This window comes from Zingiber officinale, chromosome 3A, assembly GCF_018446385.1.
Source record: "Zingiber officinale cultivar Zhangliang chromosome 3A, Zo_v1.1, whole genome shotgun sequence".
Lineage (NCBI taxonomy): Eukaryota > Viridiplantae > Streptophyta > Magnoliopsida > Zingiberales > Zingiberaceae > Zingiber > Zingiber officinale.
In genome coordinates, this window is record NC_055990.1 from 115277261 (window position 1) to 115296383 (window position 19123).

Sequence of the window (19123 nt, forward strand, 5' to 3'; positions counted from 1 at the left end):
TAGATCGTCGCCCACACGACGTCCAAGAGGAGGAGAGGAATACAATAGAAGATCAAAAGGTTATTAAATCTTCAAAGGAATGTATGAATAATTATTAGTTTCCGCTTCATAATTAGTTCATATTCTTTGAATGGATCCTGAAATACCAACACAAGAGACTATAGATTTTAGGCTATCAGTTTTGTGTTATCGATTTTGTGTTTCGATTTCATGTGTTCGATCTTGTGCTTCTATTGAGGTCTTTTTAGTTAAACCGAGGGTTACTGTAAGAATTTTAAACATTGAATTTCTTTGAAAGGCTTTGTCTAGGAAGTGGTGGATGATCCCATACCCAAGAAGGCCTAGTGCCTCGCCATGTTTAACCTAGAAGCCAATCTTTGAAATAAATGTTTAATCATCTTCTATAATATGGTTTAACTTCTGAAGAATACATCGGTTGAACTTGGAGTAAAAATATTAAGTTTCGTTCCCAATTCAAGTTTAACTTCTAAAGAGCAACTTGGATTAATAATGTTAAGCATTGTTTGTAATCCAGATTTAACTTTAGTAGAGCACATGGGTAGCTAGGAAAAGTTCTGTGCTTGTACAAAATTTTTGTACATGGGAACAGAACGGAATCCAGGTGTATCAACCAACACATTATTAGTAAGATATGGTGTAGTGTCCCCATAAATGTGGTATACTTACTAGACAATAGATATAAGACCACTCGATCTGTAACTTATTTTCATAGAGAAGCACTTATATTAAGGCAAACGTGAGATGAACCATACAAAGACAACCACGAAGGAAATAAAGAGGTGAATTTCGACAATCACTTAGAGAAGGTATCAAATTAAGATTTGCATGAAAGGATTTAAGTGATGTGCATCTAAGTGGGCCATGCATTCATTTTAGTCTGTTTGGTACTGGCTTGTATCGGTACTACTCCACAAGGATAACCGGTTGGACTTCCTAAAATATCCTTTTCTTCTTGTAGTTGAGTTCGCCTACAACAACAGCTATCATTCGGCTATTTAGATGGCACCATTTGAAGCGTTGTATGGTAGGCCTTGCAGGACACCCACCCTCTAGGAGGAGGTTGGGGAGGCCCAGCTGCTAGGACCTCAGAGAGCTCAGTAGGAGGGAGAGTTGGTCAGCACTATTAGATGGTGGATGGCCGAGGCGCAGGACTGCTAGAAGAGTTATGCTGATCGGAGACGCAGACCCCTGGAGTTCTTTACTAGCGACTATGTTTTTCTGAGAATCTCACCCACGAAAGGGGTGAAGAGATTTGGCCTCCAAGGTAAGCTAGTTCCACGATACATTGGGTCTTTCTAGATCTTGGAGAGGATTGGAGCAGTAGCTTATCGTTTGGCGCTACCACCGGCTCTAGCAGGCGTGCACGACGTAGTTCATGTGTTTATGCTGAGGAGATACGTAGCCAAGCCAGCACATGTTCTGTCAGATATACCAGTTTTCATTCAACCTGACATGACCTACGATGAGGTTCCGGTACAGATTTTGGACCAGAAAGAGCGTCAGCTGCGGAACAAGACTATCCGGCTGGTTAAAGTCGGATGACAGTATCATTCTGACGAGGAGGCTACCTGGGAGCTCGAGGATATGATTCGAGTTCAATACCCCCATCTGTTTACCTGAGGTATGTAGGTTAATTTCTGTTCAGCATTTATACTACATATTTATTGCTAGTACTTGCTGATGGCAGATAACGAAATTTAGGGACCAAATTTTTATTAGTGGGGGAGAATGTAAAATATGGCAACAAATATTAATTAACTAATAAGGTTAAATAGATAAATAACCTTAACGAAATTTTTTGGAATTTTTAAAAATATTTTGGGAATTTTTCGGATGTCATATGGTTTAGATTACGGGGGATAAATATTGGGTCATGGGAAAGACTGTTTAGACTACCCCATTTAAATGAGGAAAAGTTTGATTTCTTTAAATCTTTCTTTTTCTTTTCCTCTTCCTTAGTCATCGTGCCCTAATCTCACTCACGCCGAACTGATCCGCACACGCCCGATCCCCTCTCCTTCTCCCCTCTCGCGATCCCCTTCGTCTCCTCCCCTCCCTCTTGCGATACAACCCGACCTCTTCGGCTCCTCCACTCGATGGTGTTGCTGCGACGCTTCCTCTTCTCTCTCGCGGACAAAAGGGACGACCAAAAGGAAACTTAGCACTTTTCTCCCAAGTCTTAGCCGACATCGATCCATCTCTGTGTCGCTACCGACCACCACGGCCTGACGCCGATCATCGCCGCCCGTCACCACTTGTCGCAGAAGCCATGCCCTAGATTTCCCCTTTGCTGCACAGCGCCCTAGGTGTCGCCCTCTTCCCGCACAAAGCAACGCTGACACCGCAAATCGAAGCCAACCGAGCATTAGCTACACGAGCTCCTCTCCCTATCTCCTCACTTTAGGCGCAACACTCGGTGCCCTAGCTTCCATCTCTGACGCCGCCGATGGATTGCTTCCGACCATGGAGATAGAAGTTGACCCCACATCTTCATCCCTGGTCCCTGTACCCAATACCACTGTCTCTTGGTGTCTCTTCATCGCGACACCAGCCGGTCTTCTCACGCCGCTTCTCACTGCTCTGGTTCACCACCACAATAGTTTTGGGGAGGAGGTTATGAATATGGTTTTGGTAAGATTTGGTTGGTATTATGTTAATAGGGATCAGATTTCATGTTCTATTGGATGTTGAGATTGTTATATGACCGAGCATTTTTGTCCTTTGCTCACCAGGGTTATCCAGTGTTGAATCTCAATCTCGTAGTGGTGAATTCTTAGTATTTTCTTGATCCGAGCAGGGAGGTGAATTTCTAGCAGGTGAGGTAGTGATTTTGGGAATCTAGGAATTTGATCTTGTTGTAAATTTAGGTTATAGGGTAGTTAGATGAAGGATGAAATTTTTACTAGATTTGATTTAGGTTTAGACTTAAATCAAATTGTATAGTGGAATGATTAGGGTTAAGGAATTAACCCTAGTTGACCTAGGGACTAAATTTAGGTAGGGTGAGTAATCATGTTGATTAGGGTATTCCCTAATTAGGTTTGGGCATTTTCTTTAGCTACTTAATTCATTTGAATTTAGCTAAATAAAATTATACATGTATGATTTATTACAGGACTCTAATTTGCGACAAGTTGTATTACGTGAGGTTTCTTTTGGCACGCACTATATTGGAGGAGGGTACTTTGACTTATCTTCTAAGATATTGTCGTTTGATATGCATAGTAATATTTAATGAGTAGTAATATTTATGTTCATTTCTACATTGGTATGTCATTATTTATTACCTGAGCATGCTATATTTATTACCTGCTTTTGCATTCATGTTCCTTTGATTATTTATATCCTTAAGGCAATGATATATCATGCCTCATTATGTTCAGGACCTAGATTTATTCTACCATACCTGACCTGTGTACCTAGGATATTCTACTTGATCCATATACCTTTTGATACATGTTAGATAGAGATGGATAGGATCAGGATATTTCATGCTTAGTGTCATGCACCATTTCGCATGATTGTATACTGTGTGATAGTCGGCTCCATTATTGTTGAGCATATCGCCAGTTACATGGGTCTGTACATATAACCACTCATGGATTGGTGGTTTTTATCAAGTAGGGTGTGTTGTAGTAGGTTGCTCTATCAAGGGCTCCGTTGGTCCACTCATGGATAGTGTGACGTGGCGTGGTAGCATGACAGGGATCCCTTCTCTAGATTGTCTTAGGGAGATGAGAGCATTGAGCTCCCCCACTTATGATTTGGGATAGGAGGATAGGTGTGCTCTGATAGCATCCCGTCGACTCGGTCACTCATCAGGAGTAGTGTTGGCAGAGTGCACGGTTGTCATAGCCCTACCCACTCAGTCTCACCATCGTGTGTGAGATAGATGACTAGCGTCAGGGGTGACCATGTCATTGGCATCATATGCATGATTACATTTATTACTTTTGTTTGCTGCACTTTATTTGCTGCATATTTGATGGATGCATATGATTGATATGCATACAGGATCATGATACTCATAGGTCTGACGACCTTGTTTACCTTATACCCAGGTCCTAGTTAGTACAGTTTCTCCCCTTTATTTCAGTTTTGCATTGTTCCTTTAAATATATATCCAGGAGGATGTACTCATATTTATTGCTAGTTATTATGTCTTACTATACATGTCAGTCAGTACCTGCTGAGGAGTTGACTCAACCCATTGATTTTACCATTTCAGGCTGATACTGTCGGGAGGTTCCAGTCGCTAGTCCCCCTCCAGATCACGAGGATTTTCGTTTGGTCTTTTGTTTTCCTTTTATACTATCTAGTCTATGTTTCAGACTTGTATTGGTTTTGCACCATGGATTTTGTTTAGTCTTTTTGTTTGTCGACGCGATTTATTCGATATGTTCTGCTACATGCTTGCCAGGACGGCAGAAGAGGTAAGTTGGATGTTTGTTTATGGTTTCCGTATTGTGTTTGACAGCTGAAGGCTGATATATATATATATATATATATATATATATATGCGTGGTTATGGATTTATGTTTATTGTTATTGTTCCGGCTGTGTTGGCTGAGGTATGTGTGGCCCTGAGGGCGTGTAGTGAAGTCTCATGTTGTCACCCCGTACAGGAGAGATGCTGCCAAAATTTCTTCTGGTAGGGACTACCTAGGGCGTGACACAAGAATGCATGACCATGTTTAAATGAGTCAATATATGATATTGAGTTTATTTGATTGAGCGTGTCTACTTAAAGATCAAGAAAAATAAATATTGATAAAAGGTTGACATGGGCTATACCTCATTAATCAATCTAGATATCAAGGATAGAAAGATTGAGTCATACAAGATAATGAGCATGGAAAGGTTAAGTCGGATCTTGACATTCTTGCCACTTGGTTAGAAATGATACTTTGCTAGATGTCACTCATTGTTTATGTATCTAAATAGTTTTAGAGACATTGCCAACATTACGAAAACCTATTGGGTCACACACATAGAACTAGTTGATTTAGAGATAGGTTCATATGATGGATTATTGAATTAATCTGATTTAAATTGGACTCATTGAGTTAGACTCACTATTGGATTGAGTCCAATTTGAATTAGACTCATTGAGTTGATTTGAATTGATGATTAATGAGTTAGACTCACTGAGTGATTTTATAAATTTGAATTCATGAAGGAAGAAGAGTGTTCAATTTAGAATTAATCATGCATTGGATAAAGAGTGATCAATTTTGAATTGCTCGTGTATTGGATGCATTGGATGAATACAAATATTAATGTCAATTAAAGCAATTGACATTAAGGTAATTTCATGAATGAGTACAAAAGGGGTTTTGATTCATTTTCATGAAAAGACTTTTGTGTTCTTGCTCTTTTTCTTCCTTCTTCCACTCTTGGCCGAAACTTCCAAAGAGGTTGCTAGCACAACCTTTGGTTGTTTTTCTTCTCCACTTCATGAATTCTTGAGACGGATGGAAGACTTGTTCATGTGGATACTGAAAGAGGTGCAAACACTTGATTGTGTTGAGATCCAAGCTGTCAGGAGTTTGTGTTTACGCAACAAAGGTAACTCCCTTTAACAAATACTTAGTATATGATTTTTCTTTGCATATGTCTTCTAGAAATGAACTAATTTTTCCGTTGCACTTTCTGTATGTTTAGCGCTATAGTTCATTATAGGTCGTGTGGTCAGTGCTCTGACATCAGAATCCTAATCTCATGGTCAAGAGGGATATCATAGGTTTTTCGAAGCTATGAAGCTAAATCCCTGGTAAGCCTTGTTCGCTAGGACCAATACCACTTGTTATAGAGATCATTGACAACCATTCATTTGAAAGGCAAGGAGGAAGGAAGAATAGATCAATGAAGGAAAAAGCAGAAGAAGGCTCAGTAAACTTATGGTGTGGTAGGATGCAAGGAAGAAGATGAAGGCACAAGATGCAAAAGGATAAAAGAAATAGAAAAATGGACGGGCCACCACTTTCGATTAACTTAATATACATTGGCGGCGACACAATAGAAATGTAGCATCGGTTCATCAAACCATTGGATGACGAGATCTATTATCCATCGTCAAATCAAATGATCATGATCATGAACTAATTTTTGTCATTAACAAGTAGTAAATGTAGGTTATGATTGTTGGATCGTGAAAGTGCCAGAGGGGGTGAATAGCGATCGAAAAATTATCGTATCGAATTAGAGTAAGCACAGCGGAAGAATAAAAGCAAAGCAATGCTAACACAAATCAATTTACTTAGTTCGGAGCCTTGGTCAACTCCTACTCGAAGGCCCGCACTCGTCGAGTGATTTCGTTGGGCAATCACTAATAGTTCGCAAAATCAGATTACAATATTGAATACAAGAACTATTATGAAAAATACCGACAATAATGAAAGAAAGAAAACTTTAGCAAGTTGTCGGAGAAGCAGTGTCGCAGGAGCACAGCGCAGTAGAGCAGTCGTTGGAAGACGTTGTTGTATTTTGCTCCAAAGTTAGACCTCCCTCCTTATATAGGATGCTCTGGGTGCCTGGATCCCTTCCGGGCGCCCAGATGGTGATGTAGGCCCGGCCAATCAGCGTGCTCCTCATGACGACAGGATAGATTTTTGCCTTCCGGGCGTCCGGACAGATTTCGGGCGCCCGAGCCAACTCCGGGTGCCCGAATCCCTTCCGGGCGCATGGACCACCTTTCTCCAGAAAGTCCTTCTCCTATAAGAAAGTGTTAGTCTGAGGCAAACATAAAAGCTAAACTACCATGCAAAACACAAGTTAGCATAAATATAATAAAAGAGCAGTAATTAGTTTCCGTCTCACAAAAATCGGAATCTAGTCACGATCTCAACTTAGATTTATGAAATTATTCTAAGTTGGATCGATGCCTACTGTTCCCTCAAATGGGGAGCACATCCTCACCAAGTCACTCCCCTCCAGTGACTTACCTTAACTTACCTGTCAGATGTCTGGCCAACCCGACGACCCATCTGGACTTCGTGCTGTTTGTTGCTACTCGGAAAACCCAATGGCTCCACTGTACAAAAATTTTGTACGTGATCTGAACCTTTCCTAGCTACCATGTGTTCTTTTAAGTTAAACTTGTATCTCCTGCGGAACTTAACACGTTTGATTCCAAGTACAACTTATATGTTCCTTTAGGTTTAGATTTGGATCTCCTGCGGAACTTAACACGTTTGATCCAAATCACTTAGGTTATAAATTCAATTAAATATTAGTTTCCAAAATTGGCTTCTAGTACTGCATGGCGAGGCACTTGGCCTTCTTGGATATGGGAGCAACCACCACCGACTAGACAAAGCCTTTTAAGGAAAGTTAATATTTAATTTCCTTATATAACTCTAGGTTAACCAAAAGGAACAATCAAATCACAAGGAAAAAAAAAGAACACAACATCTAAATTAAATTCGAAAAATAAGAATCGAATGCCTATTGTATTTGGTATTTATACAAAGAAAAATTAACTAGTATGATGCGAAAATTAAATACTAGTTATACCTCTTCCTTGTATGCTAAAAAACCTCGAGATCTTCTGCCGTATCCCTCACCTCCTCTTGGACGTCGTGTGGGCGACGATCCTCCAAGATGAACACCACCCAGAGAGCTTCTCCTCCTTCTCTAGAATTCGGCCACCACCACCACAAAGGAGCAAAAGAGAGCAAAGGGAAGAGAGGGAGAGGGGCCAGCCACTTGATGATCTCCAATAACACAATATCAATTGTTATGTTTTTCAAGGCCTCCCCTTCCCCCTTTTTTATATTAGTTTCCCAACGGAAAATTATGGAAAGAGTTTTATAAAAAATTAGACTCATTCCTATTTCCTTTTAATTTTTTTCTTTTTCTTTCCTTTTAATTAATCAATCCTAGATTGATTTATTAATTAAATAACTATTTGTTGATGTTTAATTATTTGATCGGCCCCTTGCTTGGGCACCAAGCAAGGTGGCCGACCACTTATTAAAAGGGAAAGAAAGAAAAAATTTTTTATAAAATTTTAAAAGAAGAAAACTTCTAATAAAATTTTACAAACTCTCTTTTTTTTTTCTAATATGGATATTAAAAGGAAAGTTTTAAAATTTAAAACATCTCTAATAATATTTCTTTTTAAATGAAAATTTTATAAATTTTACATCTCTCTTTTAAAACCTTGTAGCCTAATTTAAATTAGAAAAATTTTATAAATTTTTAAAATCTCTCTTTTTACGAATTGTAAATAACTGAGAAAATTTAAAAATTTAAAAACAACCTTCCTAATTTAAATATTGTGGCCGGCGCCTTTGCCCAAGGCAAGGGCCGACCACTTCTAGAGAATATGTGGCCGGCCATTGCTTGGTCACCAAGCAATGAACCGACCCTTTCTTGGACACCAAGATAGGCTTTTCTTTAGATGGACTTGAGGCTTTATTGAGGCTACAACAGGGACCTAGAGGAGAAATTGATTTTAGCCTTCCGATGAGCTTGAGTATCCCGTACTCGCCCCGAACACACAACTCAAGTTCATCGATAATAACTCATTCCACTAGAGAGTTATTACCGCACTACCACACCAATCCCAAATTACATTATAGGCTACTTCTTATCATGAGTGTGTTAGTCTCCCTGTGTTTAAGATTACGAATGTCCACTAATTAAGTGAGTTACTAACAACTCATTTAATTAATATCTAGCTCCAAGAGTAGTACCACTCAACTTTATTGTCATGTTCGACTAGGTCCACCTGCAGGGTTTAACATGGCAATCCTTATGAGCTCCTCTTGGGGGCATTCTCAACCTAGATAACTAGGACACAGATTCCTTCTATAATCAACAACACATACTATAAGTAATATCATTTCCCAACTTATCGGGCATATTGATTTATCGAGCTAAACCTCACCCTTTGATAAGTCAAAGAAATAAATATTAAATATACATGCTTGTTATTATATTAGGATTAAGAGCACACACTTCCATAATAACTAAGGTCTAGTTCTTTTACTAAGTCAGTACAAACATAACTTACCTAAATGATCCTACTCAATACACTTAAAGTGTATCAGTGTATTTTATTAGTCAAGATAAACTAATACTTAATTACACTACGTCTATTCTGATGGTTTGTTCCTTTCCATCTTAGTCGTGAGCAACTGTTTATAATTTATAGAGAACCGACAACATGATCTTCTAAGTGTGACTCCACACTCCATGTTATCTACTATATAAATTAATTGAACAGTTACATTTAACAAATAAATGTAAACATTTGACCAATGTGATTCTTTATTTCAAAATAAATGTGTACAAAAGCTTAACTTTTAAGTATACACTCCAACAATCTCCCACTTATACTAAAAGTCTAAGCTGCCATATCTGTTGCCATACACCTGATTCTCATCCCCTCCACATGCCGATCAAAAGCTTTCGCCGGAAGGGCCTTAGTGAAAGGATCTGTCAGGTTATCTGCTAATGCTATCTTGGCGACGACAACTTCTCCTCGCTTGACGATGTCTCGTATCAGGTGGTACTTGCGCTCTATATGTTTACTTGCCTTATGGGCTTGTGGTTCCTTCGGGTTTGCAACTACTCCACTATTATCACAATAAATTGTGACGATCTTGGGCAAAACAGGAATCACATCTAAGTCCATTAGAAAGTTCCTGAGCCATACAACTTATTTGGCTACCTCAGAGGCTGTCACATACTCAGCTTCCATTGTAACACCCACTAAGCTTTTAAGATAAATATGAGAATGATGAATTTGCCTTAGAAAAATATTAGTAGAATGTTGAACCAAAAAGAAATAAAAAGAAATAAAAATAGGGAGTGGTCAAGGATTGAACCTTGCGCTCTATATGTTTACTTGCCTTATGGGCTTGTGGTTCCTTCGGGTTTGCAACTACTCCACTATTATCACAATAAATTGTGACGATCTTGGGCAAAACAGGAATCACATCTAAGTCCATTAGAAAGTTCCTGAGCCATACAACTTATTTGGCTACCTCAGAGGCTGTCACATACTCAGCTTCCATTGTAACACCCACTAAGCTTTTAAGATAAATATGAGAATGATGAATTTGCCTTAGAAAAATATTAGTAGAATGTTGAACCAAAAAGAAATAAAAAGAAATAAAAATAGGGAGTGGTCAAGGATTGAACCTTGAACCTCTCATAATGTAAATGATAGGATTAATGGGTAATAACCAGTTGGGATAGGAATAATATATTGATAGCAAAGGAGGGAAACTCATGATAAGGATGAGAGTAAAAGCTAGCCAAAAGAAAGAAAGAAAAGAGCAAGAGAAAGGCAACTTGCCTTCCTTCTTTTCTCTCCCTCTTCCTCTCCCTTTGTCGTGACTTAAAGAGGACAATTAAGGGGATTCATTCCCCCTTGTTTCATCATGAATGATGAGAACAAATAAATAAATAAAATAAAAATAAAAAAAAAAGGGGCTAAGGGAGAAGGAAAGCAAAAACCAATTTTGCTACCTCTTCCCCCTTAACATAAAAGGGAGCATGTAAAGAGAAGATTTTATTTTTCTCTCATTTCTCTCATTCTCTCCTCTCCACCACCGAGAGCCTCAGCCCCCTCTCCTCCATTTTCGGCCCCCAAAACAAGGTTCCTCCTAGGATACAAGGAAGGCTACCAAGGGAAATCAAAGGAGGAGAACAAGAAGAAGAGATCCTTTCTTCCATCACCACACTTTAGAACCACAAGCGAAAAGGAAATAAGTATCCCCTCACCTGTGGTACAAGTGGTTTTAATGTGTTTTTGGATTTTATGAGGATTTTAAAACCTAGAAACAAAGTTGTGAAAATTCGGCCAAAGAAAGGACTTGTTGATCCTAGGAATGTTTAATATAAGCCTTGATTCATGATAATTTTTCTATGCTTTGTAAGAAGGTTTTCTCTCATATTTTTATATATATGTGATGCTGGATTAGAGATGTACCTAACCCTAGAGTTTCGGCCAAAAAGGTTTTATAAGGGCTAGGGAATTTATTTGCTTACCTAACTTGCACAAAACCCTCTAAATAAATGGTTAAGGATCCATTATTGTTTTCTTACTTGAAGGTTACTTGGAACCAAAAGTACCCCATTCACAAGTTTCGGCCAAGGAAGGGTTTAGGGTTAGGAAGACTTTGAATTTGAACTCACCATGTTTATATGATAGAATATAGAGTTTCTTAAAGAGTTGCATGCTTGTATGTTGATAGAAACTCATGAACATCACTTTTAATGTTTCGGCCATGGTAAGGTGGATGGTTTAGAATAGCTTAAACAGATTTTTCATGCTCAAAACCTCCATGACAATAAGATATGAAAGTTGTTTGATGCTCCCATGCTTAATTAGAGTATAGGAAAATTGGTTGCATGATATATGATAATTATGACCACAAGGGTCCTAGCTTGTTTGTGAACCAAACTTACATGTATAGTTTCTTTGATATTTTTGCCATCAAACTTGTTTAGGTTTTCCATACTTTAGGCCACCTAAAACCTAGTTTAAAGACTTGGAAGGTTTCGGCCAAACATATGCTATGAGATAAAGAAAGGAAAAACCTAGGAAACCTAAGACACAATTTAAATGTATGCTTATAGTGCTTGACTTTTATACATGTTATGAAATGTGTTATGACTTTCTATGATTTTATGCCATTTGAACAAATTCCATGCTTGATGAGGTTCGGCCATGTAGGGTTTAAAGACCTAGAAACCTTAAAATTTAGACCTCATGTGTTAAAGATGCTTCTTATGAAATTGAGATAACATGTTGATTGTGTTCACATGCTTATATATTTAACTATGATTCAAATGGACACCTTAAAGTCTCCACCATGAAGGGATACATGCCTTAGAAACCCTAGAACTTACATTGAACATGCTCATGTCACTCTCCATGCAATATGAAATGTAGAAAGCTAAAAATTCACATGCTATATGTTGTTAGTGACCTAAATTGATGCTAAGGGAAGTTTCGGCCATGACCACTTGTATGATGCCATTTATAAATTTATACATGATGTTAGAGTAAGTTCACATGCTTGTATGCTTGCTTGAAAACCTAAATGAGTACTTGTAAGTTTCGGCCATGACATAATTTTAAGGGCTTAAAGGATTTAGGAACTAACTCAATTGTGCTTACCATATTCCTTGAAACAAATGCTATAAATATGGTTAAGGTTTCCATGCTTTATGTCATTTAGAACCTTGTTTCACACTTGTTAAGGTTCGGCCAAATGAGGTTTAAGGACTTGGAGAACTTAGAGTCCAAGTAAATCTTGTTTATAATACTTCCTATGAAAATGATATGTGGATGAATTAGGTTCTACATGCTTGGATGTTGTTTAAAACCTGAATTGGCACCTAAGAGGGTTTCGGCCAAGATAAGAACCCAAAGGATTAGGAAGCTTAGTACCCAAATTAATCATGTTACATTGTTCCTTATGATTGGATGAGCACATGATACACTTTTATGCTTAGACAAGTATGCTTGTGAGCTATACAAGATGAGAATTTCTACGATATGTTATGAGTTCAAAATATGCATGCTTTATGTTATGATATGTGGGTAAATTTTACATGCTTTGATGATATGATATGAGCTGAAAATATGCATGCTTTATGTTATGATATGTGGGTAAATTTTACATGCTTTGATGATATGATATGAGCTGAAAATATGCATGCTTATGTTATGATATGTGGATAAATTATGCATGCTTTGATGCTATGTTTAGTTCTTAAAATATGCATGCTTTCATGATATGCTATGTGGTTAAATTATGCATGCTTGATGATATGCTTTATGCTTAAGATATGCATGTTTTTATGATCTATGCCTAAGTGATTCATACCTTTATGACATGATGTATGCCTAAGTGATTCATACCTTTATGATATGATGTATGCCTAAGTGATGCATACTTTTATGACATGATGTATGCCTAAGTGATGCATACTTTTATGATATGATGTGTGCCTAAGTGATGCATGCTTTTATGATGTATGATATGTATAAGTATGACATGTACTTTACTTTATATGGCTTGTACCAAGGGTGGGCTCCATAAGCGCCCCGGGGTCGATGGAATAAGACTCGGGCCTCGTTAGGGATGAGCTCCTAAGTGCCCCTAGGTCGATGGAGTAAGACTCGGGCCTAGTATGTTGCCTTGTAGGGTTCAAGACTTACTACCTTAGACCTACATAGGTTGCGCGCAATATGTAAGTGGTACATAGCCGGGATCCCCTTTAAGTTGAGATTATGTTCAAGTATATATGTAAGAAGAAATGGTTTTAAAGATCATGAGACATACACATGTTTTTCGGATACATGTTTTTCAAAATCATATTGCATATACCTTATGATGATTTATGATATGCCATGGTTAGATATGATTATGTTATGTTCCATGATATGTCCATGTGTAGGATATGCCATGACTCCTTATGACGATATGCCATGATTAAATACGATTATGTTATGCTTCATGCTATGCTTTACGCTATGAAATGCCATGACTAGTTATGATTTCTTCATGTTGCATGATATGCTTAAAAGAGTATGTTACATTATGTCATGACTAGTTGAAATGATGCCATGTTGAGACATTCTTTGATTATACTATGATTTTCGGTTTTAGTGAGTAGGAAAGGAACTTACTGAGCCATGAGTGGTCACAGCTTACTGTCCTTGTACCACAGATAAAGGAAAAAGCTGGATGAGCTAGAGGAGCAGCAGGAGAGGCAAGGAGATGTGTGTGGCAGTGGCTAGGCAACCAAATAAGAACCTGCTTTAAAAACTTTTAAAGAACTATGCTTTGGTATCATGAATTGTAGTACCGTATGTGTGACTTGATGTTATGTTTCTACTAATTTTGATATCATGTTATTGAGGCCATGATAGTGTAGTTCGGATTTGATGAAAGGGAAAACAAAAGAAAAGTTTTTATTAAACTAAGAGAATTATTTTAAGTCTTCCGCTGTTTTAAAAAGAAAAATTTGTACATAGAGTATCGTAGCCCCGTCCCTTAGGGTTAGCAGGGAGGGCGGGCGTTACATCCATGGTTGAGTCTGAGATGCATTTCTACTTAACACTCCTCCATGCAATGACTCCACCTCCTAAAGTAAACACATAGCCTGATGTAGACTTACTGTTGTCCCTATATGATTGGAAATCTGAATCCGTGTAACCCACAAGGAGTAAATCGTCTGCTTGGTAAACTAGCATATAATCTCTAGTCCTTCTTAGCTACTTTAATATATGCTTCACTGCAGTCCAATGTCCTTGTCCAGGGTTACTTTGATATCTGCTAACCATTCCCACGGCAAAACAGATATCAGGTTTCGTACACAACATTGCATACATAAGGCTTCCTACAGCCGAAGCATAAGGAACTGCCTTCATGTCCTCAATCTCCTTTGATGTTTTTGGAGACATCTCTTTAGATAAGGCTACTCCATGCCTAAAAGGTAAGAAACCTTTCTTGGAGTTTTGCATGCTAAAACGAGCAAGGATTGTATCTATATATAAAGATTGGGATAGGCACAACATTCTTTTCTTGCGATCCCTTATAACTTTGATCCCAAGGATGTGTGCACATTCTCCTAAGTCCTTCATATCAAATTGTTTGGACAACCATACCCTTACGTCTGATAATACCTTGACATTGTTGCCAATTAACAAAATATCATCTACGTATAGTACAAGAAATACCACCATGTTTCCGTTACACTTCTTGTATACACAAGACTCATCCGGACACTGAATAAATCCATATGACTGGATTACTTCATTAAACCGGATGTTCTAAGATCTTGAAGCTTGCTTCAGTCCATAAATGGACCGATTAAGCTTGCACACTAGATGCTCTTTGCCCTTTTCAATGAACCCTTCTGGTTGCTTCATATGGATGTTTTCTTCAAGACTTCCATTAAGGAAAGCTGTCTTGACATCCATTTGCCAAATCTCATAATTCATATGAGCGGCAATGGATAAGAGTATCCGGATAGACTTAAGCATAGCTACCGGCGAAAAGGTCTCCTCATAATCGATTTGCTCTTTCTGAGTGTACCCCTTCGCAACAAGCCTTGCTTTGAAGGTTTCTACCTTCCCATCTATCCCTCTTTTCCTTTTATAGATCCACTTGCATCCAATGGCTTTTACACCATAAGGGGGTTCTACAAGCTCCCAAACCTTATTAGAATACATAGATTCTATTTCGGAATTCATTGCCTTTTGCCATGATACTACATCTATATCTTGGAGTGCTTCATCATATGTCCGGGGATCTGGTTCATGTTTGCCTGGAATCAAGTCCGAAGACTCACCCAAAAACACGAATCTCTCGGGCTACCTTACAACCCTCCACTACGACGAGGCACCGTCTATGGTTGTGTATCATGTGTGACACGTGTTGCAGTCTCTTGTGGTACTTCATCTTGTACTGTTGGTACTGAAGTAGACGTGTCCTCTCTAAGTTCTTCTAGTACAATTTTACTACTGGGCTTGTGATCCATTATATAGTCTTCTTCTAAAAACTGGGCATTGGTGCTAACAATAACCTTCTGGTCTTTAGGACTATAAAATAAACCGCCTTTCGTTCCTCTGGGATACCCCACAAACATACGAACTTCTGTACGAGATTCTAACTTATCAGCATCTTATTTCAGCACATGTGCTGGACTATCCCAAATCCGAATATGTCTTAGACTGGGCTTCTGCCCATTCCATAATTCTGTGGGAGTAGAAGATACTGATTTAGAAGGTACTAAGTTCAGAATGTGCGCTGCTGTTTCTAGAGCGTATCCCCAAAACGAATTTGGTAATTCTGAATAACTCATCATCATCTAACCATCTCCATAAGAGTCCTATTCCTTCGTTCTGCCACACCATTCTGTTGGGGTGTACCAGGTGCGGACAATTGGGATTGAATCCCGGCCTCTGATAAGTAATTCTTAAACTCTCCTAAGAGGTGTTCGCCACCACGATCAGACCGTAGTGTCTTGATACTTTTACCTAGGCGTTTCTCCACATCAGCCTTGTACTCTTTGAACTTATCAAAGCACTCAGACTTGTGGCGCATTAGGTAAATGTATCCATATCTTGAATAATCGTCTATAAAAGAGACAAAATATTCAAAGCCACCACTAGCCTGGATAGACATAGGACCACACAAATCAGAATGAACCAATTCTAACGCTTCTTTGGCTCTATACCCCTTGGCCTTAAAAGGTCTCTTGGTCATCTTACCTTCCAAGCAGGATTCACACATTGGAAAGTTTTCCAACTCTAATGGACCCAAGAGTCCATCGGCTACAAGCCTTTGAATCCTATTTAAGTTAATATGACCAAGCCTTAGATGCCAAAGATGTGTTTGGTTCATTTCCGAAGGTTCTTTTCTCTTATTAGATTTAGAAGATGTGTTATTAATTTTCATATTTTACTTTGTGGGAGAAATTAGATTTAAAGTATATAAATTGCCAACCAATGCACCAGAACAGATAATCACTTTATTTCTCTTTATAACCACATTGTTACTAAAGGAAACTGAATATCCATCCAAATACAGTTTAGAAATTGAAATTAAATTCTTTCTAAAACTGGGTACATAAAGACAATTCCTTAAAACCAATTTCCTATTCCTATCAAATGATAAGTAGACCTCTCCCACTACAATAGCCGCCACCTTAGTAGCATTGCCCATGTAGACAGTTATCTCTCTATCAAATAGTCACCGGGTTTCCTGGAACCCCTGCAAAGAATTACAGACATGATCAGTGGCTCCCGTATCTACACACCAGGTGCTGGTAGATAACACCGCTAAATATGTTTCAACTACTAGAGTATGAGATATACCTTTATTGTTCTGTTTCCTACGAGGACAGTCCGCCTTCCAATGTCCAGTCTGCTTGCAAATAAAGCACTTGCCCTTCGACTTCTTTATTCCAGCTTTTTTGTCCTGCACCTTGAGATTTATTCACCTTCTTTGCTGAGCCATTTTGTTTCTTCTTCTTCTTGTCTTTCGACTTAGAAGTAGAACCATTTTCAGCATAGTGAATTTGAGAATGTTGACAAAACAACCCTTCGGCTGCCTGAAGTTCTGTTAGAAGTTCCGCCAATGAATACATCCTTTTATTCATATTATAGTTCAGGCGAAAATGCTCAAAACTTCTGGGCAGCATTTGGAGGATGATATTGACCTGGGTTTCCCCATCAATTTCCCCTCCAAGAACTTGTATTTCGTTTAAGTAAGCCATCATCTTGAGAATATGATCCCTCACGGGAGTCCCCTCAGTCATGGTGGCTGTCATCAGTTTTCTCATTGCCTCTTGCCTAGCAGCCCGATTCTGATGTCCGAAGAGTTCCTTGAGATTGTTCATTATATCATAGGCTGTTGGTAAGCCCTGATGCTGATGTTGCAATACATTTGACATCGAAGCCAAGATGTAACACCGCGCTATCTCATTAGCTTTTACCCATTTACTAAGATACTGAATCTCCTCTGGGGTAGAATCATTGCTAGGTGTTTCTGGGCATTTCTCTGACAGTACAAACTTATAGCCCTCAACAGTTAAAACAATGTCCAGGTTTCTTTTCCAATCTATATAGTTGGGACCAGTAAGTCTGTTTTCTTTTAGAATAATGTCCAGTGGGTTGAAAGTCATCCTAAGAATCACAAAATAAATTTTGGTCAGAAGTCTAAATTTAGAATAATATTAATTCCTCAAACAATACTATTTTAAATTAACCAACACCTTAAAACACCGTGAATTTTGTATGCCACGATAGTGTGGACGTATACAAATTCAACATTTGTAAAAGGAGGGTATGTCCTATTAATTTTATTATCTTGTCAACCTAAATTTTTGACAAATAAAAATAATAGTTGGTTTCCTTTGGTCACACAAATAATAGCAGTGACTCCGATGGGGAGGATACTATTAGACGTGCCTAAGTGTATACCATTACTTGACACTAAGTCCATTAATAAGATTGTGCCCCTTCCGATGGGGAAGATCACACGCTCTTAATTAATTTTCTATAGTCATCCGAAATGGAAGTTTGGTCTAGTGATCCGCAAACAAACTCATTCGATATGGAGGAAGGCACTCAGAGCCAACGCGCAAGTTTGTTTGCATCACTTACAAACCAGTAATGGAGACCGTGGAATTTACTAAAACAAATCCCTCTCCCACTTAGTTATTTAAAGCGAGGAATTTTGATAATGCTAGCCTACTAAATATGTACACTAACATTCACACACAGGACAATATAAAAGCAATAAATAGAAAAACTAATTTTCAACTATTATGGCTTTTATCTATTGTTGTCCTCCGTGTGTCGTCATCCCTAGCTGCTGCCATCTTTGGCCACCGCCACCGGGTCTAGTTGTCGCATCCATATTGCTCCTTGTTCTGCTGCGCCACTCTGATCGTCAAAAGGTTCCACGCCTTGTAAGATTTGATCCGCGACATAAATAGTATTTTACATCTTTTGATCCTATATTTCTCAAAGGAATGTACATGTAAACTAGATTGAACATAAAATAAATTTTACATCCATCGATCCTATATTCCATAAAAGGAATGTACATGTATCTAGATCAAAAATTAAAAGCCTAATAAAACTAAATACAGCTCCTGCTGTATTTTATAATACAATCATGCACACATAATAAATGCCCTTGGCATGTCCAAGGGTCCAATCACACATAATAACTATAAACCATAATAGTTGGATCCTGCATCCACAAAGTTAGCACATGCTACTATTAATCTGTCTAAATTATGTATGACATGTGCATAATTAAACTAATACCAAATACACAGAGGCAAAACCCTAGCTCTGATACCAATTGTTGGTTGCTACTTGGAAAACCCAATGGCTCCATAGTACAAAAATTTTGTACGTGATCTGAACCTTTCCTAGCTACCATGTGTTCTTTTAAGTTAAACTTGTATCTCCTGCGGAACTTAACACGTTTGATTCCAAGTTCAACTTATATGTTCCTTTAGGTTTAGATTTGGATCTCCTGCGGAACTTAACACGTTTGATCCAAATCACTTAGGTTATAAATTCAATTAAATATTAGTTTCCAAAATTGGC